This window comes from Chiloscyllium punctatum, chromosome 10 (genome assembly GCF_047496795.1).
Source record: "Chiloscyllium punctatum isolate Juve2018m chromosome 10, sChiPun1.3, whole genome shotgun sequence".
In the NCBI taxonomy this organism is placed as follows: Eukaryota; Metazoa; Chordata; class Chondrichthyes; order Orectolobiformes; family Hemiscylliidae; genus Chiloscyllium; species Chiloscyllium punctatum.
The window spans coordinates 104373890-104401166 of NC_092748.1; positions in this window are offsets into that span (position 1 = coordinate 104373890).

The following is a 27277-nucleotide window of genomic DNA, read 5'->3' on the forward strand; positions in this document are numbered from 1 at the left end:
TAGCTTGCTACGGCGGAAAGGCCGTCAACATCAACAAAGACCCATCGCATCCCAGTAATGATCTCCTACAACCTCTCCTGTCAGGCAGAAGATGCAGAATCCTGAACACATGCACCAGAAGGTTCAGGAACAGCTACTTCCTGGCCATTATAAGACTGATGAATGGACTCTCTGGCCTCAAATAATGCTAATCATGCTAATGTTAGCGCACGCTCTGTTAATGTAACTTACATGCCTCTGTCTAAGTTTTTTCGATCTGTATATCCTTGTTTACTATGATCTGCTTGTACTGCTCAGAAACAACACTTTTCACTGTAACTCAGTACACATGTCAATCAATCAATCAATCAATTACTGACAATAAATGGCTGGATACTGCAAAAGTGATGGTTCCTGACAACATTCTGGCCATAGTATTTAAGACTTGTGCTCCAGCACTTTGTGCTCCCCTAGCCAAGCTGATCCAATATGCTGGCAACAATTTGGAAAATTTCCCTGGTCTGTCCTGTACACAAAAAGCAGGATAAATCTATTCCAGCCAATTACCACCCAATCTGTCTACTCTTGATCATCAGTAAGGTGATGGAAGGTGTCATCAACAATACCATAAAGCAGCGCCAGATCAGCAATTACCTGCTCAGTGATACCCAGTTTCAATTCTGCCATCGCCATTCAGCTCCAGACCTCATTAAAGCCTTACCTCAAAGGTGGACAAAAGAGCTGAATTCCACAAGTATGCCATTGAGGAGTTCTAATAAAACTGGAATCAAGGGGTATCAAGGGCAAATTCTCCAACAGTTGTAATCATAATTAGCACATAAGAAGTTGGCTGTGGTTGTTGGACAGTTCCAGGACATCTCATCGGGAATTCCTCAAGGTAGTATCCTAGGTTTAACCATCTTCTGCTGCATCATCTATGATATTCTCTCCATCATAAGGTCAGAAGTAGGGGTGTTCACCAATGATTGCACAATATTCAGCACCATTCATGACTCCTCAGATACTGAAGCAGTCCATGCTCAAATGCAACAATATCTGGCCAATATCCAGACTTGGGCTGACAAGTGAAAACTAACATATGCACAATACAAATGTCAGACAATGACCATCACCAGTAAGAGACAATCCAACCTCTGGCCCTTGACATTAATGGTGTTAACATTACTGTATCCCTTACTATCAATAACTTTGGAGTTATCATTGACCAGAAACTCAACTGGACCTCGCCACATAACACAGTGTGACAAGAGAAGATCAGAGGTTAGGAATACTGCGGTGAGTAACTCACCTTCTGACTTCTCAAAGCCTGTCCACCATCGAGAAGACACAAGTCAGGAGTGTGATGGAATACTCCCCACTTGCCTGGATCAGTGCAGCGTCGACAACTCTCAAGAAGCTTGACACCATCCAAGACAAAACTGTCTGCTTAATTAGCACAACATCCATAAACAATCCTTCTCCACTGATGCTCAGTAGCAGCAGTGTGCACCATTTCTAAGATGCATTGCAGAAATTCATCAAAGACCTTTAGACAACACCTTTCAAACTCTGACCACCTCCATCTAGAGAGACATGGGCATGGGAACATCACCACCTGCAAATTCCCCTCCAAACCACTCACCAACCTGACTGGGGAATATATTGCGGTTCCTTCGCTCTTGATAGGTCAAAATGCTGGAATTTGTAATGGCCTTGTGGATGAATCCACAGTGTGGTGACTACAACAGTTCAAGAAGGCACCTCAGGACCAACTTCTCAAGGGCAACTAGGGATGGACAATACTTGTTGGCCAGCCACCTATGCACACAGTCCATAAATGAATTTAAAAAAAAGATTAGGCTTCATGGTTGCATGCTGCATCTGTTTACTAACTTTTGGTGTTTCATGCACAAACACCCCCGCTTTTTGTAGTTTTTCTCCATTTAAATACTGCTGTTATTTTGTTGTCCCTGCCATTTACTTAAGTTGTCAATTTCTGTCTGTGACCTATTTGTACCCCTTGTGAAACCTGCCTTTCTTTCTATTTTTGTGTTTTCTGTAAATTTGGCAACCATACTTTTGTTTCCTCCCTCCATGTCATTAATATATATTGTAAAAAGTTGGGCTACCAGCTCTGGCCCATGTGGAACCCCACTGGTTCCATGTTGTCAACTTGAAAAAGGGCCCCATATCCCCACACCCCCTGACCATTTAGCTAATTCTCTATCCACACCAATAAATTACATCCAACACTGTGGGTTCTTATGTCTTCACCTTTTGTGAAATACCTTGTAAAACACTATGGACTGTTGTGGTGCAGCAGTAATGTACTTTGAATATGTAAAAAGCAGTATGGATAATAGGAATCCTGGAGGTGTAGTATATCTGTACTTTTCGAAGGCATTTGATAAGGTGCTGCACAAAAGGTTAGTACAAAGTTCAGATCACGTGGAGTTATTGTAACGCATCCAGTTGAGAAGAGATTGGATAACCAACAGAAAGTAGAGAATTGGCATAAATGAGGCCAATTTTTCTGGTTGGCAAGCTGTAATCAGACGGGTGACACAGGATTCAGTCCTCAGTCCCCAAATATTTACATTCTATATGAAAGACTTGGATACTGGCACAGAATGTACTAATACAAATTTGCAAATGGCAGTATAATAGATAAGAAAGTAAGTTTCAATAATGAAATATGAAATTTACAAATGGATCAGGTAAAAGCAAGGTCACCATATTCCTCCTAGAGGTGAACGTGACAACTGCAGATGCTGGAGATCAGAGTCAAAGTGTGGTGCTGGAAAAGCACAGAGGTCAGGCAGCATCCAGTAGCAGGAGAAGCGACGTTTCGGGCATAAGCCCTACATCAGGAATTCATATTATATTCCTGATGAAGGGCTTATGCCCAAAACTTCAATTCTCCTGCTCCTCAGATGCTGCCTGACCTGCTGTGCTTTTCCAGCACCACACTTTTGACTCTGATCTCCAGCATCTGCAGTCCTCACTTTCTCCTATAAAAGAAGAGAAGTCTCGGTGCACTTATATAAAGTATTGTTGAAACTGCATCTGAAGGGCTGTGTGAAGGCTTTGTCCCTTTACTTGATTTCAGTCAAGGCATTCAGAGAAGGTTCTCTGGATTAATTGCAGGGATGAAAGATTTGTTTTATGAGGACATATTGAACAATTTAGGCCTCTAGTCGCGAGAGTTCAGCTGGATGAGAACAGATCTCATTGAGCTCTCCCATTTGTTAAAGGGGATTGACAGAGTGGCTAAGGGTTGGAGCAGAGCAGAGTGGGCTGGAGGCACTGTTTGGAGTGGACTGGACGAGGTTCAGGAGGATTCAAACTAGTTTGGCAAGGGGGTGGGAACCAGAGTTACATATCTGAGAGGGGGTTGTTGTAGATGGGTCAGTGACAGGATGTCATGAATCTATTGGGAAGGTTTTTCACGTGATGAAACAAAAGGATCAGTTAAAATGTCTGCTTTAATGCAAGGAGTGTCAGAAATAAGAGTGATGGACTTAGAGCATGGATCAGTACTTGGGACTATGATATTGTGGCCATAAAGAAGATGTGGATTTCACAGGGTCAGGAATGGTTGCTAGATGTTCCAGGGTTTAGAACGTTTAAAAAGAACAGGGAGGGTGATAAAAGAGGAGGGGGTGTAGCATTGCTAATCAGAGAGTGCATCACAGCTACAGAAACAAAGGTTGTTGAGGAAGGTTTGTCTACTGAGCCAGTATGGGTGGGAGTTAGGAACTGCAAGGGAACAGCCACCGCACTGGGGGGCTTCTACAGAACACCTAATAGCAACAGAGAGATTGAAGAACTGATAGTCTGGCAGATTTGGGAAAAATGCAGATGTAGCAGGGTTGTTGTTATGGGTGACTGCAACTTTCCCAATATTGACTGGAACCTCCTTAGTGCAGATGGTTTGGGTGGAGCCATTTTGTCAGGTGTGTTCAGGAGGGTTTCCTTACTCAATATGTAGACAGACCAACGAGAGGAGAGGCCATTTTGGATTTGGTGCTCGGCAACGAGCCAGGACAGGTATCAGATCCCATGGAGGGAGAACACTTTGGTGACAGTGACCACAACTGCCTCACATTTACAATAGCCTGGAGAAGGAGAGGAGCAGTTACCAAGGGAAGATATTTAACTGGGGAAAAGGAAATTATGACAGGACTTGGGAAGTACAGATTGGGAGCATTTGTTCCACAGAAAAGGCACAACATGTGGAGCCTGTTTCAGGAGCAGTTGCTGCAAGTGATGATGAATTTGTTCCCCTGAGACAGGCAAGAAGGGGTAAGATTAAGGAACCTTGGATGATGAGGACAGAGCAACTTCTCATCAAAAGGAAGAAGGCAGCTTACGTAAGGTGGAGGAAGCAAGGATCTAGCACAGCTTTAGACGATTACAGGCTTATGAGAAAGGAGCTCAGAAATAAACTGAGGAGAGCCAAGAGGGGGCACGAGAAAGGTTTGGCAGGAAAAATTAGGGAGAATCCAAAGGCATTTTACTCATACATGAGGAATAAGAGAATGATCAGGGAGAAGATAGGGATGGTCAGGGATAGCAGACGGAACTTGTGTGTAGAGTCTGAGCAGATAGGGAAAGCCCTAAATGAGTTTTTCTCTTCAGTTTTCACTTAGGAAAGGGACCTTGTTGTAATTGAGAACTTTGAGGAGCTGGGAAGCAGGCTTGAACAGACCAAGACTGATGAGGTTGAAGTGCTGGAAATTTTGGCAGGCATTAAGATTGATAAGTCCCCAGGGCCAGACCAGATTTATTGTAGGTTGCTCCGGGAAATGAGAGAGGAGGTTGCGAAGCTGCTGGCAAAGACCTTTGCTTCATCACTCTCCATGGGAGTTGTACCGGGAGATTGGAGGGAGGCAAATGTTGTTTCTCTTTTCAAGAAGATTAGTAGGGAAATCCCTGGCAATTACAGACCAGATAGTCTTAAGTCTGTGGTCAGCAAAGGTTTGGAAAGGATTCTTAGGGATAGGATTTATGACTATTTGGAAAAGCATAGTGTGATTAAAGGCAGTCAGCATGGCTTTGTGAGGGGCAGGTCATGCCTCACAAATCTTATTGAGTTCTTTGAGGAGGTGACGGGAGGTTGACGAAGGTCGTGCAGTGGATGTGGTGTATATGGACTTTGATAATGTTCCCCATGATAGGCGCATTAATAAAGTCAGGACGTATGGGATACAGGGAGAGTTCGCTGCCTGGATTCAGAATTAGTTGGCTGACAGAAGGCAGAGAGTGGTTGTAGATGGAAAGTATTCTGTCTGGAGGTCAGTGGTGAGTGGGGTCCCGCAGGGCTCAGTTCTTGGGCCTCTGTTTCCTTGTAGTTTTTATAAATGACTTGGATGAGCAGGTTGAGGAGTGGGTTAGTAAATTTGCAGATGACACAAAGGTTGGAGGTGCCATTGATAGTATTGACAGCAATTGCAGGCTGCAACGCAACATAGACAGGATGCAGAGTTGGGCTGAGAAATGGCAGATGGAGTTCAACCTGGATATGTGCACAGTGATGCAGTTTCGAAGGTCGAACTTGAATGCTGAATATATGATTAAAGACAGGATTCTTGGCAGTGTGGAGGAACAGAGAGATCTTGATGTTCAAGTGCATTGATCCCTCAAAGTTGCTACCCAAGTGGATAGGGTTGTTAAGAAAGCATATGGTGTTCCGGCCTTCATTAACAAGGGGATCAAGTTTAAGAGCAGTGAGGTTTTGCTGCAGTTCTACAAGACCTTATTGAGATAACACTTGGAATATTGTGTCCAGTTCTGGTTGCCCTATGATAGGAAAGATACAGAGTCTTTGGAGAAGATGCAAAGAAGGTTTACCAGCATGCTCCCTAGACTGGAGAGCTTGTCTTACAAAGAGGGGTTGAATAAGCTCAGATTTTTCTCTCTGGAGAGAAGGAGGAAGAGAAGTGATCTGTTCGAGGTATACAAGGTAATGAAAGGAATGGATAGAGTCAATAGCCAGAGAAATTTCCCCAGGGCAGGATTGATTGGCACGAGGGGTCTTAGTTTTAAGATATTAGGAGGAAGGTATAGAGAAAACATCAGAGGTAGGTTCTTTACGCAGAGAGTTGTGAATGCAAGGAATGCATTGCCAGCTGTGGTGGTGGAAGCAGAGTCATTAGGGACATTTAAGCGACTGCTGGACATGCACATGGATAGCAGTGAGTTGAGGGGTGTGTAGATTTCATGCTACGTGCGTAGATGTGGTGGAGGCAGAGGAATTGGGAATAAGGGATAGCATTTTTACAGGAGATAGGGTGGGAGGAGGTGTAGTTCAGGTAGCTGTGGGAGTCGGTGGGTTTGTAGACGATGTCAGTGTTGAGTCGGTCACTGTTGACATTGACTGCCTGAAGCTCTCCACCCCCGCAACCTCTCACCCTTACAATGCACAGCCCTCCACTCCCTCTGCTCCAATCTCAACCTCACCATCAAACCAGCAGACAAGGCGGGGGGGGGGGGGGGGGGGGGGGGAGGGGGGTGGTGAGGGATGCAGTGGTTGTTTGGTGCACTGACCTTTACACTGCTGAAGCCAGGCGCTAACTTGAAGACATCTTTCCCACCAGCTCCTCAACCATGACCTCACCTCCCACCACCAAACCATCATCTCCCAGACCATACACAACCTCAGGGGATCTCCCACCCACAGCTTCCAACTGCACAGTTCAAGAACCCCGCACCGCCTGGTTCTATCTCCTACCCAAGAGGTGTCTTCTGGCACCTCACCTGTGATTAGTGATGATACAAATATCTCAGCGAGAGGTCCAGCAACCACTTCTCTAGCTTCCCACAGAGTTCTAGGGTACACCTGATCAGGTCCTGGGGATTTATCCACCTTTACCTGTTTCAAGACATCCAGCACTTCCTCCTCTGTAATATGGACATTTTGCAAGATGTCACCATCTATTTCCCTACAGTCTATATCTTCCATATCCTTTTCCACAGTAAATATTTCCATGTACCTCGATCCCCCCTGATCCAGGAACTCCCCACATACATTTGGAACACCACCCACGCCCTCCACCTCCTCCAAGACTTCAGTTTCCTGGGCTCCCAACACCTTATCTTCACCTCAACCTCCAATCCCTGTATACCTCCATTCGCCGTGACCAGGGCCTCCAAGCCCTTCGTTTTTGGGTGTTGGGATGATTGTTTCTGCAGTGAAGTATTTGGTCTGTGTGTGTTATTTTCCTGTAGATGGTGATTTGAAATTGTCTATTCACTGTTTATTCTACTATCACATGGATTGGGAGTCTGTTGTCTTTCTCCTCTTTTGGGAATTTGATGCCAGTCAGGATATTGTTGATGATGTTGTAGGTTACCTCTAATTTGTTCTGTTTTGTGATGACAAAGGTGTCATCCATGTAGTGGACCCAAAGTTTGGATTGGATGGTTGGGAAGGCTGCTTGTTCCAGTCTCTGCATTAGTGTTCCTGCTCGGTGATATTGGTGATCCTATGGGTTTTACATTAATTTGCTTGTAGGTCTTGTTATTGAATGTAAAGTGGATGGTGAAGCACAAGTCCACTAGTTTGAGGATGTTATCTTTGCTGATGAAGTTGGTGCTGTCTGGTGTTTGTGTCTTTAGTTCCTCTCATAGTGCAGTCGATGTTTCTTTGGCCAGGTTGATGTTGATGGATGTGAACAGGGCTGTTACATCAGGGAAGACCATTATTTCATCCCCTTCTATCTTGGTGACTTTGATGGTTTTCAGGAATCCTTGAGCGGAGTGAATGGAGTGGCATGTTTTAGTGGTGTTTTAGTTTTCAGTGGAGTTCCTTGGCTCATCGATATGTCGGTGTTCCAGGAAGTGAGACTGTGGGTCTGAGGGGGGCCTTGGTTTGTGTACTTTAGGTAGTCTGTAGAAGCATGTTGTGTTGGATCCATCCAGTTTTAGTTTTTAGAAGTCGGTCTTATTTATTTCTCCTGATTTTATGAAGCCTTTTCAATAAGGATGTGATTCAGTTTTCCAGTTGTGCGGTCGGGTCTATCGCCACCTGTTGGTAAGTGTCATTACCTGCAAGTAGTAAGTGCTCTTTTTCAATGTACTCCGTTCTATTTAGAATGATACTCACGTGCCCTTTGTCAGCAGGTAGGATTGCAATGTTTTTGTCTTTTTGAGTCTTTCTAGGGTTTTCCTTTCCTGTGTATTGTGTGTTTCCTTCCTTTTTCCTGCTTAATGTTGGTGCAACTGTCTGACTGATGGTCTGCTGGGTTTCTCCTGTGAGTCCAATGTCCTTAGGTATTGATTCTAATGACACTAGGAAGTCTTTTCTGTCCACATCTCTATAGTTTTAATTTAACCTTCTTACTAGGGCCGGTTTTTCAGTGCTTGTTAATAGTCGGTCTGATAGGTTTTTTTTATCCAAGCCTCTGTGTTGTTCTTTAATGTGAGCTTGTCTAGTTGTTCCTGAAGAGCTAGTTTTTTTCATCTTCTGTGTTTGTTGCTGTTTGATGCTTATGGCTCATTATAGTATGTCTGTCCATTCCTGGTCTGACGCGTTTGTGTATAAAGTTTTTTGCCATGAAATTTCCCAGTTGTATTTACAGAGTCAGTTTTGGGCTTCATTAATCATTTCTGTAGCCATTTTGTTCAGCTACTCTTTTAGCTGGTGGGTTGTTGAGTGGCAGTTTGTATTTAATACATTTTTGTAGTACCTGATTCCTGAGTTATTCATGCAGAAAGTACAGCTGTTCGCAAGTGGCGCTCAGTCAGATGATGTAGGTTTCCCATTTTTGGCATATTGTGCCATAGGTGTGAATGAGGTTTGAGAAGATTTGTAGCTCAGGTTGTGGTTCTGGATGTAAGTTTGCTTGCTGGGCTGGAAGATTCGTTTTCAGTCGTTTCTTCACCATCATCAGTGAACCTCCTGTGAAGCGCTGGTGTTTATTTCCCGCTTTCTATTTGTTTGTCTTGGTTTCTTAAGGTGGGTGATATGATTTCTGGTTTGTTTTCTCAGAGGAAAAGATGAGGAAGGGCACCACTTTTGCTGGGACAACACATCCATCCTAGGGCATGCTAAATAGAGACATGCATGAGAATTCCTAGAGGCTTGGCATTCTAACTGGAACTCCATCAATAAACACCTTGAACTGGACTCCATCTCCCATCCTCTGAGAAAAAGAACAAGAAAAGATGTCACCCACCTTAAGAAACCAAGACACTTAAATAGAAAGCTGGACATAACACCAGCACTTCACGGGGGGCTCACTGATGATGTTACCTAGTATGGTGACAAAACATCTGAAAATGAACATTCCAGCTCAGTGAGCAAACTTACATCCAGACATTGTAAACTTTTCACTGCATTCCTGTACTCCCACACTCTCACACACACACCCACACTCGCTCCCACACTCCCACACAAACACACACACACCCACACCCACTCCCACACTCTCACACACGCAATTAGCCTAATTCTAATTTTAATTCTAACAAAGTAGATGTAGAGCAGATATTACCTCTTGTAAGGTATTGAGAATGAGAGGATATATTTTTGGGTGAAGGGATGCCAGATTTAAAAAGAGATGAGGAGTAATTACTTCTCTCAAAGGGTCATGAGCCTGTGGAATTCAGCACCCGAGAGTAGAATGGATGCTCCAACACTAAATACATTTAAGGAGGAGACAGAGAGATTTTTTAAATTAATAGTAGATTAAAGGATAATGGGAAGTGGACAGGAAAGTGGTGTTGGTGTTGAGATGAGATCAGCCATGATAACGTTTAAGCATTGAGTAGGTCTGAGTAGCTGAATGCCTACTCCTGCTCTGAGTTCTTCTGTTTTTAAGTCCTTGTCTCTGGGCCAGAAGGTGGAGGTGTATCACAGCATGACCAAAATGATTATTCAATTCTCACATGTCTCATAGCTGTGTTGAAACATGCCTGAACAGGTTGAAGTAAAGTAATTATAACACATACGGGTAATGTGTCTTTGCAACATTACGTCTGTTGAAGATGTTTGGTTCAGAGGCCGCACTCCTGTCTCGCAATCGTTAATATAAGTCCTTCTCTAGAAACCTGAGCTCATATCCCTGATGACAATACTGTTAGATTGTTTCACTATTGGAAGTTCTGTCTGCCTTCCCATGAAAGATCTCATGAATTCATTCAAAGAAAAAAAAGATGTGCTCTCTTGGTGGCCTAAGTACTACATGTCCAGGGTTGCAAAAGTCATTCTCTCAAATTTAAGTCTGTTTTCCTTAATCCTGAAATTCTGTAATGATGCGTAATTGCATTTTGGTCCATCAGAGGGAGCTGATCATTGATGGAATATCATCTGGTCCTCTCTTGGCCTATGGACTTCACTTTTTAGAAAGTGCATTGGAATCCAAGAATAAAAACAAATGTGAAATAAAAACAGCTTTGGAATGTGAAAAGGCCATTGTGATATCCATAAGGCAGAAAAACTAGATTTCTTTTTAAAACATGGTATACTCTTCTGTTTTTTATTAAAGAGTTTCATTGGACTTCAAGATGGCTGGTAACAATCACAGAGTATAAACTCCCAGTGGACAAAAGTTAAGCATCACCTTCCTAAAATATTACATCCTTGTATTGTGTAGACCCTACAAAAAACCATAGATTATGACTCTCCACAGCTGAGTTTGCTTTGAAAGAAAACCATTGAAGTACATTATGCTTGAGACAGTACTAACAACCCTACAGTTTGTCTCTGACAACTTAGCAAAGACACCTTGTTAACTAAAGTGACTCATCTTGGAATCTGGGTAATGTGACTGAAACTCATAGTTTCTGAATTACTTTAACAATAAAGCTTTAATTTCTGTTCTTGGTTTATGTTTATCAATAAGACAAAAAGTTGAAATGCAACCAAATAATTTGCTCTGGGTAATTTTTAAATTGGGTTTCACAAAATGCCATGGCCTATTTCTAAAGGTGGAAAATAAATTTAAAAACTACATGGACAGAAGAGAAAGACAGTAAAAATACTTCTCTTCACTTTTCTGTGACACCCAAGGTTAGTATTTTGTATACAAGCACCCATCTTTCCAGTGCAGAATGATGATGAACATTGTGGTCGAAATGTCCATGATTAATCTGTGCACTGCCTCAGACTGATTACTTTCAACAACTAGGGTGACTCTCTAAAGCATATATTCCAAACTTGGTAAATGTTAATGAAGGTCAAATGGCTGATACCCTCTAGAAGGTAGTTTCCAAATGGCTTGGACCACTCAAAAAACTGCCAATGCCTAGGATATAGTCAGAATTGATAGGTCAGTTTAAACCTAAAAGAAAAATTGAGAAGGCCAGGAGAATTAAGAATAACCTCATGCCACTATAGTCCTTTCAGTAGCTCCCTCCATCCTAATTACCAATCCAAGATTTAATCTCAGCTGTTACATTTAAGTCAATTGCACTGATAATGTGTACTGCCTGTAAAGGTGCAACAGGTTAGAATTATCCACACAGATGATATTAATAAGGCTTGAAGACTAATTTTGGGACTTCTTTGAGTATCCAAATTGAAGTCCACCTGATTGGACAATTGTGAACTTGAGAAGATGCTGTAACCAACCCCCAAATCGTACATTTCTCATATGTGAGACACAACCATTTGTGTAATTCCATCTAACTCACGTTGACACAATGCATTGACAGTTACGATATATATTACTTTTCTGAAAAATAAGACAGGATTGCTAATTCACACAGTTATTGACTTTGCTTGTGATTTCTTGCATGTAAATGATTCACTAGGTTGAAGGAAGAAATGAGAATTCATTTCTGTTTCGTCTCCCCTGCGTTCTCCCAACTCACCATCATTTCCACCCCCATCATTGAATCCAATAAACTGACTTATGAGTGAATGAATGGAAGCTGCAAGGAGTCAGCTAGCATTCCAGCATCTGCTGAAACAGATATATTTGATCAAGGTAACAATACGAACCTTTTCTGCAATGCATTCACCCTCATATCAGAGAATTCTACAACAAAGAGAGAGAATGTTTGACCGATGCTGCTGATGGTTTTTAAAAGAGCAATAAATAAATCCAATGGCTTTGCACTTTCCTCATTGTCCTGTAAATGTTTATCTAATCATGTCTATTTCCCATGGAAAGCTACTTTTGAGTATGCTTTCACTACCCATTTAGGCAGTGCATTTTAGACTTAACAGCTGATTCATCAGGAAAATGTTCACATAATCCTCCCACTGGCCCTTTTGCCAGTTCCCTTAAATCTGTGTCCTTTGTTTACTTACCACCTGCCAATAGAAACAGCCTTTTCTCAAAACCTTTCATAATTTTGAACAACTCTGTCCAAATCTCTTCATTGATTCTCTGCTCAATTCCAATGGTAGCTAGTATTTTGCAACAAAGCCTACTTTAAAATGATGCAAATGCTCTTACAAAATATAGAATGGGGACTCACTCAGGCTGGAATGCAATCTGAAAGATGTCACAATATAGTAAAGACTGAAAAGCTACTGCATGAAAAATGGAACCTGCTGACCGACACAATGTTTTAAAGGCCAAATACGTTCCAGTAATAAAGTTGGAGCCTAGAGCGTAAAAGCAGGATTTTGTTGGAAAGGTTTCTCCTCTAAGTCAGCAAACAAGAAAAGGCAGTTGCACAATGAGAATAGAAACAAGTATCTGTCAGAGACGGTCTCATAAACAAGTTTACTATTATCCTGTTCCATTAATATTGAGAAAAGGAATCCCAAGCGACTTCACAGAGGCAGTCAGACAAAAATGCTTCCTGAGCAAAACAGTTTTTGTTTGTTTGTGATTGGTTTGTGGTTTGCTGTTTCTTTCTTTTTGAGATAAATACTTACTCTCGAATGGTCTCTGTACAAGTGTTTGTTCATGCATGGTCGCTTTAATATAACAGCAACCAGTGATTTTATTTTATAGCCCGGTTAGTGCAGATAAATGTTACTTCGCAGATGTTGAGATCAACAATAAGACATTTGGAGGGAGTGGTCGTAAAATATATATATTATGTAATATGTAAAACAAATACAATATAAAGGTATTAGCTTTAAGCAGAGTTGTGAAGAGTGGGAAAGAGGTCGAGGGGCATTAACACAGTAAGGAACTCTAGTGGGTTAGAGTTAGAACCCTAGATGGTTGAATGCTTATGAGGAAATGATGGACTGAATGGACTGAGCATTAAGAGCTCAGAGTCGGTGGAATAATAATCTCTGAATCAACCTTGTAAGTAGAAAGTGTTTGACCCAATAACCAGTGCCTTAAGAATTTCTTTGTTCATATCTTCCTTTGGATAAATTAACTTTTTTTTGTCAAAAGGAATGAATAATAAATGAATAGCAATTGCAATTATTTCTCACGTGGACAGGCATTCTTTTGCTCGATATGATAAAATCATGACCTTAAAAGGTGACTAAGCATGAAGAAAATCTCCTTTTTTTTGTCACTGAAACATATTCTGTCATGGCCCATGTTGCAGAGGTTGCTAGGATACTTTAGTGAGATGTAAAAGAGAGGATCAAGGGAAAAAAAATTAACCCCAACACTATAGTAAAAGTCACCTTTCAGTCAAAACTTTGTGAAATTCTCTGTTTTGATGAGACCACAGACCGAACAACAGCCATTTTCCATTCACTGCGTAGCTTATCTGTCCTGTCATTTGCTGCCTCATTGGTTTCTTTTTGAATGTCATTCTGCTTTATTGACGATTGCAAATTTAATTCATCTACTTTTCCAAAGTGCTTCTTGATTCAAATGAAATCAGGCCGGGTACATTTATTGTGTACAGTGACCACATTTTCAATGCTATTTTTTAAGTTAAGCACAATCGGCTGAACATCAGAAAGTTCCTTCAGTGTAGTTACTTTTCTTTTAAGCATCCTCTCAGGGTCACCACTGTGGCTCAGTGGTTAACACTGCTGCCCCACAGTGCCAGGGATCTGGGTTTCATTTCACCCTCTGGCAACTGTGTAGCATTTGCATGTTTCCCTGTAGGTTTCCTCTGGCTGCTCTGGTTTCCTCCCACAGTCCAAAGATGTGCGGGTTAGGTGGAATGGCCACGCTAAATTATCCATAGTGTCTAGGGATGTGTAAGTTAGGTGAGTCAGCCATGAGAAATGCAGGGTTACAGGGATGGGATAGGAGGGTGAGTCTGGGAGGGATGGTCTTCGGTGAGGACTTGTTGGGCTGAATGGCCTGTTTCCACACAGTAGGGATTCTATGAAAAAAATCAGCAATCTTTTAGAAGTAGGCCTCACAACTTTAAAGCACAATTGTCCTTATGACTTGTGCCAGAGCTGTTCAGCATAATACCACCAGTTTGTGTATTGATAACCCTAGTAGTAAAAAGGACCTTGTGTTTTTTCTTTCACTCTGACCAGGTACAGTATTGGCACTGACCAAGTTGACAGAGATTCAATTTAATTTCACAAGATCTAGCCAATCTCTTGACTTTCATGTTAAATGGTCACCAAAGGCCAGGCAATGACTATGCTCGATAAGTGAGAACCTTAATCGCCGACCCTTGAGGTTCAATGGAATTATCAGTGCTGAAACCCCCATCATCAAAATCTTGGGGATTACAATTGACCAGAAATTGAACTGAACTGACCATCTAAAAACTACAGATAGAAGAGGTGATGGGTTAAGGATGCTGTCATTGGACGAGTAAGTTAGAAACCAAAGATAATAGTCTAGGAGCATGAGTCCAAATTCCACCATGATACATGGTGAAATATGAATTCAATAAAATCTGGAATTTATAGCAGAGTGTTTAAAAATCCCATCTGGTACACTTTAGCCAAGGAAGTCTGCTATTCTTATCTGAAATGGTCTACATAAGACTTCAAACCCACAGCAATGTGGTTGACTCTTATCTGCCCTCTGAAATTACCTGAACAAGCCAGTCAGACCAAGGATAACTAGGGATGGATCACAAGCACTAGCTTTGCCAGTGACACCTGTGTCTCATACAAGAATAAAAAAGAAGGAAATTCTACAGAAGTAATATGGCACGGTGGCTCAGAGGTTAGCATTGCTGCCTCACAGTGCCAGGGGCCCGAATTCAATTTCAACCTTGGGCAACTGTCTGTGTGGAGGTTGCACATTCTCCCCATGTCTGCTTGGGTTATCTCTGGGTGCTCCGGTTTCCTCCCACATTCCAAAGATGTACAGGTCAAGCGGATTAGTCATGCTAAATTGCCCATTGTGTTAGGTGCATTAGTCAGAGGGAAATGTGTCTGGGTGGGTTACTCTTTGGAGGGTCAGTGTGGACTTGTTGGGCCAAAGAGCCTGTTTCCACGGTGTGGGGAATCTAATCTAATACAACTGCTGGCTCCTCAAAGGCTGTCCACTACATAAAGTCAGGAGTGTGATGCGTCAGAGACAAGGCATTCTGTAGTGAATAACTCCCATATTGTATCCACAAAGTCTGTCCAACATCTACAAGGCATCATCAGGAGTGTGATAGGACACTGTCCATTTTCCTGAATGAGTGTAGCTCCAACCGTCCCACTCGGATGAAGTAACCTCATCAGTTTTGGTATCTTCAAATGACCTGGTGTGAAGAGGTACAAACCAGAGACAGCAACCTCCTAGTCACAGCAATGGAACTATGATGCTGGATAAAGAGTCTTTGAAGGTCATTCCTTTAGCATGTAAATTTGCCTTCCATAACTTAAAATGTTATTTGAATCACTCAAATTTTACCTCTTCTGCTTTGCTTTGCTGGAGCTCTTGTTGCACAGTGGGAAGTGTCTCTGCTCCTGAGCCAGAAGCTTTGTGTTCAAGCCCTATTCTCGGATCTGATGGCCAAGGAAAATATATTCCTAAACAGGTTAAATATCAAACCACAAACACTTCCAACATTTTCCAAAGGCAGACAATATTAGTGGAGCAAATTCCACATTAGCCAAGTGGTAGAAAGGAAATTTGGACTTCTATTATCATTATCAATAGCTCTGGACCACATCATGCGCATGGAAGCACATATTGTCACAGCAACCCAGACTTGTTGGTCAGCTATTCAGTTGTCTGGATGGTCAGTATGGATCAGATTGGTGCCTAGCAGTACGGACTTGCTCCAACTCTTTGACCAGCATGACTTGCCTCGTTGCCCTACCTGTGGAAGAGATTGTGGTGCTTGGGTCAGAACTGCCTTTGTGCAGATAGTCAAAAAAGATGACCTTGTATTGTATGATATTATCAACATTTATCATTGTGCAGAGTTAATAGACTTTCCTGCAAATAAATTCTGCAACGAGTAAGGTAAAGATCATACAAGATCAGGTTATAGTCCAACAGGTTTATTTGAAAGCACTAGCTTTCTAAGTGCTGCTTCTTCATCAGGTGGTTGTGGAGCAGGATCACCTGATGCAGAAGCAGTGCCTCTAAAGCTACTGCTGCCAAATAAACCTGTTGGATTATAACCTGGTCTTGTGTGATTTTTAACTTACTCCTTGCAGAATGTTTTGACTATCTGCACAAAAGCAGTTCTGACCCAAGCACCACAATCTCTTCCACAACTGATTTTTAAATTTGTCCACCTTAGTCCAACACCGCCAAATCATGTAAGGAGTAAAACAGGTAAGGCAGATGAGTTTAGAGCCTGGGTTAGTACATGGAACTATGATGTTGTAACTACTAAAGAAACGTGGTTGAGATAAGGACGGGACTGGCAGCTTAATCTGGTCCAGGGTTTAGGTGTTTCAGGCATAATAGAAAGAGATGTAATAGGGGTGTAGGAATTGCATTATTGATGAAGGAGAACACCACAGCTATACTGAGAGAGGACATCTTGGAGGGCTCACCCAGTGAGGATGTGCATTTAGAACTTAGAAATAAGAAAGCTACAATTATTGTGATGGAGTTCACTAAAGGCCTCCCAATTGTCATCAGGAGATGGAGGAATCAATATGCAAGCAGATCATGGGAAGATGTAAAAACAATAGGGTTGTTGTAGTGGATGATTTTAATTTCCCCAATGTTGACTGGAACTTCTTCAGTTCCTGTGGCTTACATGAGGCAAAATGTGTTAAGTGAATTCAGGAGGCTTTTTTGAAACAACATATAGAAAGTGCAATTAAGGAGGAGACCACATTAGACCTTGTATTGGTGATTGAGTTTGGTTGAGTGATTGAAGTTTCAGTAGGGGAGTATTTTGGGAACAATGATCACAATTCCGTTAGTTATAAGATAATTATTGATAAGAATAAGACTGCTCCTTCGATAAAAGGGCTAGACTGGGTGAAGGCTAACTTTAACAGTATTAGGCCAGAACAGGATAAATTAGTTTGGACAAGCTGTTTGAGGCCAATCCAAATCTGACGTGTTGGTGTTTTTTAAAGACCAGTCGATCAGAGTTCAAGGTCAACATGTTCCTGTGAGGATGAAATATCACGGTGGCGAGATTCAGGGACCCTGGATGGCAAGAGATACTGAAATATAAGTCCAAAAGGAAAATGAAGCATATGTAAGGTTTAGGAAACTGAAATCAGACAAGGCCTTTGAGGAACATATAGTAAAAAGGAAACAACATAAAGAAGGGATTAGGAGGGCTTAAATGGGCCATGAATTATCTTTGGTAAGTAGGAATAAGGAGAGTCCCAAGGCATTTTATGTGTATATTAGGAGCAAGAGGGTAGCTAGGATTGTCCATTCAAAGACAAAGGTAGGAATTTATGCACGGAGCCATAGAGAGTAGGTTAGATGCCTAATGATTGCTTCATATCAGTATTCACCAAGCAGAAGGACGTGGATGAAAGTAAGATTAGGGATGGATATGTTGCTATTCTCAGATATGTCCATATTAAAAATAAGGAGGTAGTAGGTATCTTGAAAAACATTGAGGTCGATAAGTCCCCAGGGCCTGCTGGACTCTATCCCTTAATACTGTAGGAGACAAAGGATACTGTATTTGATGGGCCCTTGTAGGAGAAAGTGAGGACTGCAGATGCTGGAGATCAGACCTGAAAATGTGTTGCTGGAAAAGCGTAGCAGGTCAGGCAGCATCCAAGGAGCAGGAGAATCTACGTTTCGGGCATTGATGGGCCCTTGGCAGAGATCTTTAGCCACAGGCTCAGCCCCAGAAAATTGGAGAATAGCCAAAGTTGTTTCTTTGCTTAAGGAGGGTAACAGGGATAATCCAGGAAATTACAGGCCGGTAATCTTTACATCAGTAGTAGGGAAATTATTGCAGATGATTCTTTGGAATACTTACATTTGGATAAGAATGGACTTATTAGGAGTGGGCAGCGTGGCATTATGCCGGGGAGATGTTACATCACAAATTTGATTGAGCTTTTTAAGGAAGTGGTGAAGATGATTGATAAGGGCAAGGCAGTGGATGTTTTCTACGTGGATTTTACGAAAGCATTTAACAAGGTTTCTCATGGTAAGTTAGTCAAGAAGATTATTCCTGAAGAAGGGCTCATGTCCAAAACGTCGATTCTCCTGCTCCTTGGATGCTGCCTGATCTGCTGCGCTTTTCCAGCAACACATTTTCAGCTCTGATCTCCAGCATCTGCAGTCCTCACTTTCTCCTAGTCAAGAAGATTAAGTCACATGAGATCCTCAGTAAGTTGGTAAGTTTGATACAAGTTTGGCTTAGTCACAGAAGATGGAGGGTAGTTGTGCAGGGACGTTTTTCTGACTAGAGGCTTGTGACCAGTGAAGCTCCACAGCGATCAGTGCTGGACCTCTGTTTTATGTAATTTATATGAATGATTTGGATGAAAATGTAGGTGATCTGATCAATAAGTTTGTAGATGATATGAAAATTGGTGGTGTTGTGAATAGTGAGGAATACCATTGTCAAATGGTATTGTCAAATACAGTAGGATATCGATAAGTTGGAAAGTTAGGCGGAGAAATGGCAGATGGAGTTTAATTCGGACAAATGTGAAGTAATGCATTTTGGGAGATTAAATACAAGACGTAAGTATACAGTAAGTGGCATGACCCTTAGGAGCACTGATATACAGAGGGAGCTTTGGATGCAAGTACATATATCCCTACAAGTGGCAACACAAGTGGATAAGGTAGTGAAAAAGGTCTTTGGTATGCTTGCCTTCATCAGTCAGGTCATTGAGTATAAATATTGACAAGTCACGTTTCAGCTGTATAAAACTTTTGTTCGGCCACAGTTGAAGCATTGTGTGCAGTTTTGGTCACCACACTATCAGAAAGATATGGACACTGCAAATAGGTTTACCAGGATGTTGCTTGGAATGTTGTGTCATTGTACTTTGGAGAGATTGGACAATCTTGGATTGTTTTTCCCAGGCTGAGGGTGGACCTGATAAAAGTATATAAAATGATGAGAGGCATGGATATGCTGGATAGTCAAAGTCTGTTTCCTGGGGTGGTAATGTAAAATACCAGGGGACATAAGTTTAAAGTGGAAGGAAAAATGTTTAAAGGAGATGTGCAAGGCAAGTGTTTAACACATAGAGTAGTAGATGCCTGGGAAAGTGGTAGAAGCAGATATGACAGCAAAGCTTAAGGGGATTTAGGCAGATACATCAATAAGCAGGGAATAGAAGGATACAGACTGTATACAGGCAGATGGGATTAGTTTAGAATGGCACCATATTTGTCACAAACATGATGAGCCGAAAGACCTATTCCTGTGCTGTTCTGGGTTCTACGTTCTCATACTTTATGAATATAGCAACATTTATTATATTTGTACTCCACATGACTGACTTATTCTGCAAAAGTGTTAGTGTGGGTGGAACCAATGCATGTGGATTTGATCCTCGTCCTTTCCTGAGGAAGTTGAGCTCACCTGCAGTTGCAGATCTCAGCATCTCAAGGCAAGTGAGTGTTCCTCATTATCATCCACTGACACTTGCTGAATTATGGGTTAAGTGAATGTAAAAACTAAATGAGAACAGAATCACGTCTGTAAAGGGAAAAATTAACAGTCTGACAAACTTTAGTTTGATTTACAAATAACTTTTCAAAACCTCTTTGATGCGTGTGGGTATTACTGACACTTACTGTCCATTCCTAATTGCCCTGGAATTGAGTGACTTGCTAGGCCGTTGCAGAGGACAGTTCAGAATGGTTTCAGGAGTCACAAGTAATTTAAACCAGTAAAGATGGCAGATTTTATCGTTGAAGCTCATTTTTACAAGTGTCATTGGAATATTCTTATGATCACAATTACTGAGACGATTCTGAATTTTGTTAATTGAATGCTATTAATTGACGCCATTCTGATGGCATCCAAACCCATACAATGCGAACATTAGTCTAGATTTAGGGTGTAGGTTTGCTCGCTGAGCTGTAGGTTTGATATTCAGACGTTTCATTACCTGGCTAGGTAACATCATCTAGATGTCCAGTGATGCTACCACTATGCTATCGTTTCCCTCCACTTGGAGAAAGTCAGGACTGCAGATGCTGGAGATCAGAGTCGAGAGTGTGGTGCTGTGAAAGCACAGCAGGTCAGCATGTTCTCATTCCTGATGAAGGGCTTATGCCCAGAATGTTGATTCTCCTGCTTCTTGAATGGTGCGTGACATGCAGTACTTTTCTAGCACCATGCTCTCGACTCTGATCTCCCAGCACTTGGAAACTACGATTGGAAATTTAGGTGGATGTAACAATATTTCAACTATAACAAATTATGACTGGGAAATTGAAGAAGCTAGTCTTAAAATAGCAAGAAAGAAGACTTTTTAAAGCGGAAAAGATACAGACTTGAAAGAAAACATTGAGCAACGAAAGGCTAGGGGCAAAGAAATATCAAAGTTTACATCATTTCCTTCAATCACATCCAGACCAGTAGCTTTGCTTTTCATCTCAATGTTGGTAAACCTTATATTTTTGCTGTAATGTGACAATTCTCTCAATGAGTTGAATCAAACACGCTCATTGGTACCATTTCCCATGAAAAAGATATCTTTTCTAGTCTTTTGGAGATTTGGGCATAACTGTCAAGGCAATTTGCCCAGGCCTAGCTGTCACGAACACTTTAAGAAAAAATATATAATCACATGTTGGCCATACCAAGGAGGGGTGACAGGCACTCACCATGGTGGTCTCATTAGATGAAGAGTTGGGGTTTTAAAATAACCTGACAACTTTTCTCTGATTGCAGCTCATAAAGCACCAGCATTATTCAATTCACCACATCTTTCCTGCATATAACCTGTCTAGTCCGGTTAGAATTTTATAGATTTCTATGAGACGCCGCTCATTTTCCCAAACGCGAGTGAATATAGTCCTAATCGACTCGCTCTCTCCTCATACATCGTCTCTGCCACCCCAGGAATCAAGTTGGTAAACCTTTGCTGTTCTCCTGCAATAGCAAAAACATCCTTCCTCAGATAAGGAGACCAAAACTGCGCACAATATTCCAGTAGTGGCCTCACCAATGATCTGTGTAATTGCAATTACCTATCCTCGTTCCTGTACTCAAGTCCTCTCATTATGAAGGCCAACTTTCGTTTGAGGCCTTTACTGTCGACTGCATCTGTGTTCTTACATTTTTTTAAAGATAAAGAAAACTCTCCTCCTCCAAAGCACAGAACGAATCAGCAGGAAAGTACTGACTGTGGCACCAGCCAGCACATAGTCAGTATTCTGAACTGAGGGGACTCTAAATCTCCTGGTTACTTTTTTCTTCCTTACCCCACACTACAGCCTAACTGTGGTAGTGCTTATATTAACCCCCAGCACCCATGTTGTGTGTGTGCAGGTGTGAGACATAGTGAAAGACAACAGGTGTACAAATCTTTATTCAATTTCCACCACCAGGAAAAAAGGAAACACCAGGGTGGCCAATGACAAGCAATGCCCTTCTCATCAAAGGGCAAAGCTGCATGATCAAAAAAGTGAAGGGGAGGGCAGGGATTAAATCAAAATGGAGGGGGAAATAAAGCACTCCACTCCCTGCAGTGCCCACCTCTCCCTGAAAACCTCGAGGACGTTGGTGGACAGCACGTGCTCCTTCTCTAGGGACTCCCCGGCTTGGACATGGCTGGGAAAAGGGGCAGGCAATCATCCATAATGACCCCCTCCATAACCCACTGCCTGGAACTGTTTATGGCCAGTTTGGCCAAGCCCAGGACCAGACCCATGAGGTGATCCTCTGACTTACCCTCCCCTCTCCGCATGGGGTGCCCAAAGAGCAGGAGCATTGGACTAAACTGCAGCCAAAAACAGAGAAGAAGGTTCTCTAGAAAACTAAAAAGGGAATGCAAACACCCACACCCAATATATACATGGTTCACAGACTGTGAGTCCATGAACTTCCACAATCTGCGGTTGCAGGGGACCGCTGCATGCAACACCCTCCACACCAGATCCCTGAGAGAGAGGGAGCGGGCCCCCGCATAGAGAGCCCTCCACTGCAGATTCCCACCTCCCATTGTCCTGTGCACTTACATTCAGTGACAGGTGCATGACGCCACCTATGCCTCATTAAATATTTCCTTCTCTCAATTCACAGCCACTCAAATCATAATCTACCATCCAATTTTTGCTACCAAAGTGGCTGATCTCACATTTATCCTCATTATACTGCATTTGCCATACATCTGCTTTCTCACTCATCCTGTCCAAATCAAACTGAAACATCCTTGCGTCCTCCTCACAGCTCACCCTTCCACCCAGTTTTGTGTCATCTTCATTTTAAGGTATTACATTTAGCTCCCTCATCTAAATCATTGACATATATTGTGACTAGCTGGGGCTCTGGTATTGATCTTCATAGAATGCCACCTTAGTTCTGTGAATAGTTGTTTCATTTTTGCATCAATTCTTCTTCTTCTTAGATCGTCCCTTGTGATGGAGGGTGACTTTGCTCCACTCCAGTCCACTGATTTCTGCGATGGCTGATAAACCCAATGTACCATCCGGAAGGTGAAGTGGGAAGGGTGGGGCAGATGAGATGTGCAGAGGTTTATGGACGAATTCAGACAAGTGAGATTTATAATGTGTTAATTAGACCTTCATTCTGAGAATGGCTGATAATATAATGATGTATTATAGCGATGTGACATCACCTGAAACCAAAGCTTGAGTCTGTAAGCTTCCAGCTGGACTCTGATCCGACCTTGAAAAAGCAATGCTAAGTAATTCTCTATCTCTACCTGTCCTTTATTGTCTTCTGTCTAAAGGCCAACATTTTTCTAGCTACTATCAGTTCTGAAGAAGGGTTACTGGACCTGAAACATGAATTCTCATTTCACTCCACAAATGCTGCCAGACCCTCTGAGTTTTTCCAGCAATATCTGTTTTTGATGTTTAATAAAGTGTGGTAATATTTACTTACAATCAGAATTTGCCTCAGTGTATTCCTGATTAAATCTGTTGGTGCATTCAGTACCTTCCCAAATTAAGTTTCTCCTTTTCTGTCATTCATATTCTCCTCATCTGCAGACTCGGAAGTTGCAAATATGCTGCAAACTTATATCATTGTGAATAACACAGGATCGCTACAAGACTGGTGTATAAGAAGAACGTGAAGTCATGCTTTTGAGTTGTATAAATTCATGGCAGTTATTGAAACACAGCAAACACTAAAATTGGAAACATTGGATGAAATTCAATGCAAGTGAATGGTGTCTTGCTGACCACTTCGACAGGCAGTGATAGGGCTATTTTGCCACTTTTCAGGAAGACCTGCTGAATTAATTGCTGATCTGGCACATGACTGAGCAGTGACAAGCAATAAGCAAGGCTCGTCAGGGGCTGCAGATCTTCTTTGCTCTTAGCGCATCGAGAAGAGCAAGTTTTAATTTGTGATTTTAAATAATGATTCTGGAAGGTTGGCAGCTCTTGGGTTGGCTGTTTACATTTTTTGTGATCCCACCCCCCACCCGCCATCCAAACAATGGATGTGTTTGGCTTTTTTTTGTTGTGCATGGAACATCAATTTTCCTGCTCCTCGGATGCTTCCTGACCTGGTGTGCTTTTCCTAATCTTGACTCTAATCTCCAGCCTCTGCAGTACCCACTTTCGCCCATAAGACACAGGGGCAGAATTAGGCCATTCAGCCCATTGAGTCTACTCCATGATTCAATCATGGCTGATATGTTTCTCAATCCTATTCTCCTGCCTTCTTCCAGATCCCTTGATCCCCTTCCCAATCAAGAACCTATTTATCTCTGTCTTCAAGGAACTCAATGACTTGGCCTCCCCAGCCTTCTGAGGCAGAGTTTCACAGGTTCACCACCCAATGGCTGAAAAAAATACCTCTTTATATCAGTTCAAAAGGGTCATCGGTTCACTCTAAGACTGTGCCCTTAGGCCCTGGTCTCTCCTCTTGGTGAAATCATCTTCTCCATGTCCACTCTAACCAGGTCTCTCTGTAAACTTAAATGAGATCCCCTCCTTCACTTTTTCCAAATTCTTATGAGTATAAATCCAGAATCCTCAATTGCTCATCATGCGACAAGTCCTTCAACCCCGGGATCATTCTTGTAAACCTCCTCAAGACCCCCTTCAAGGCTAGCACATCTTTCCTTAGATATGCGGCCCAAAACTGCTCACAATATTCTAAACACAGTCTGACCAGGAGAAAGTGAGGACTGCAGATGCTGGAGATCAGAGTCAAGGGTGTGGTGCTAGAAAAGCACAGCCGGTCAGGCAGCCTCCGAGGTAGCAATCCTGATGAAGGACTTATGTCCGAAACGTCGATTCTTCTGCTCCTCAGATGTTGCCTGACCTGCAGTCTGACCAAGGCCTTAGGTGGCCTCAGCAAAACTTCTTGGCTCTCTTATATTCTAGCCCTCTTGCAATGAATGTTAACATTGCATTTGTCTTCCTCAGTGCCAATTGAACCTGTATGTTAACCTTAAGAGAATCCTGAATGAGGACTCCTAAGCCTCTTTGTGCTTCAGATTTCTGAATCCTTTTCCTTTTCATCAAATATTTTACACATCTATTCTTCCTACCAAAGTGCAGGATAGCAGACTTCCCACATCGTATATATCGCCACTTATTTGCCCACTCTCCTTGTCTGTCAAAGTGCTTCTGTAGCCTGCTTCCTCAACATTACCTATCCCTCCACCATCATGTAAGGCCATCATGTAAGGTAAAAACAATACTTTTCACTATATCTCAGTACAAATGACAATAATAAATCAGATCAAATTATCCCCAAACGTAGCAATAATGCTTATAGTTGTTTTGTGGAGATCATCAATGGAATATGTGAATATTTGTGGTCCAATATTGACTCCTACGGAACTTCACTAGTCATCAGCTGCCATCCTGTAAAAAAAAACCTCCTTTATCAGCCAAATGTCCAATGCAAATCAGCATCATTAAGGAGGCACAATCCTGACTAATCTGTTCTGAGAAAGGGTCACATCACCTGAAATGTTAAATCTAATGTCTCTCCACAGATGCTGCCAGACCTGCTGAGCTTTTCCAGCAATTTCTGTTTTTGATCCTGGTTAATGCCCTCTGCCCTCTCTCCAGTGCAATCATTGGACATTACTGCCTTATGTATATAATTAATACCTATTGAAGGACATCAATCTACTGCCACTCACATTTAGTACTGGGTGGGGAATTTGATTTTGATTTAATTTGATTTGATTTATTCTTGTCACATGCCTTGCGATGCAGTGAGAAGTACTGTTTTGCTTGCTAACTTGATAAATCACACCTCACATATGGTCATTAGGGTAATAGAACAGAATGCAGAATGTGTTACAACTACAGAGAAGATGCAGAGAAGATCAACTTTAATGTGTGAGGGGTCCATTCAGGTTGACTGCAGCGGTTCAAGGAGGCAGCTCACCACTGCAAGGGCAACTAGGGACAGGCAATAAGTGCTGGCCCAGCCAATGATTCCCACATCCCACAAATGCATAACAGAAAAGTCTTATAACAGCAGGGGAAAAAGCTCTTCTAATATCTGTCAGTACATGTTTTCAAACTTTTGTATTTTCTGCCCAATGAAAGATGGTGGAAGAGAGTATCATGAGGGTGAGTGGGGTCTTTGATTATGTCGGCTGCTTTCCCAACACAGTGAGAAGTGTAGATAGAGACAAGGGAAGAAAGGTTGGTTTGCGTGATGGTTTGAGCTATGTTCACAGTCCTCTTGAACTTGTGGCTAGAGCAGTTGCCACACCAAGCTGTGATGCATCAGGTTTGAATGCTTTCTATGAATTACTATGCACCATGTGCAAGGCAAAAACCATGCCAAGCGAGACCTGGGTTGCCAATGGTTCAGGAATAAATGAGTGAAGACATGAACAGGATGGACTGGAATGGTAACAGGGATGAGGTTGCGTGTATACCAGAACAGCATATACACCTTACTTTCCTAATACTGGGTTCCGAGGTAAGATGACAGGTCTCTGCTCAATTCGCTCCAGAGCATGTGAGCTAACTTGGCATAGTTTACATCTTGGGCTTGCTGCATGGCGATGCCCCACCCACTGATCAGTAACCACCAGAAAAACCAAGACAATGCCCCTCATAGAGTCATACAGTCATTCAGCAGAGAGACAGGCCTTTCAGCCTGCCATGTCAATGCTGACCAACAAACACTAAACCATGCTCATGCTGCAGATGTACAAAACTCTAGTGCAGCCGTAGTTGGGGTATTACATAGAGTTCTGGTCACTGCATTATAGGAAGGATGTAGAAGCTTTGGAAAATGTTCAAAGGAGATTTACTAAGATGTTGCCTGGTATGGAGGGAAGGTCTAATAAGGAAAGGCTGAGGAACCTGAGGCTGTTTTCATTACAGAGATGAAGGTTGAAAGGTGACTGAATTGAGACATATAAAATAATCAGAGGGTTAGATAGTTTGGACAGTGAGAGCCTTTTTCCTTGGATGGTGATGGCTAGCACGAGGGGACATAGCTTTAAATTGAGGGGTGATTGATATAGGACAATGTCAGAAGGAGTTTATTTACTCAGAGAGTAGGAGGGGTATGAACACCTGCCTGCAACAATAGTAGACTTACCAAGGGCATTTAAATGGTCGTTGAATAAACATATGGATAAAAATGGAATTGTGTATGTGGGATGGGCTTCAGATTGGTTCCACAGGTCGGCACAGCATCGAGGACCAAAGGCCCTGTATTGTGCTATAATGTTCTATGTTCTATGTACTCTAATCACACTTACCTGCACTTAGTCCATATCCTACTCTGCCCAGGCATTTTAACTTCTCATCCACATGCTTCTCAAATGTTGTTAGCATATAAAGCACCACCACCCTCTCAGGCAGCACATTCCATACTTTTACCATACTCTGGGTGAAAAAGGTTTTCCTCAGAACCCCTCTAAACCACTTACTCCTCACTTTAAACGTGTACGCTTTGACCTTAGACG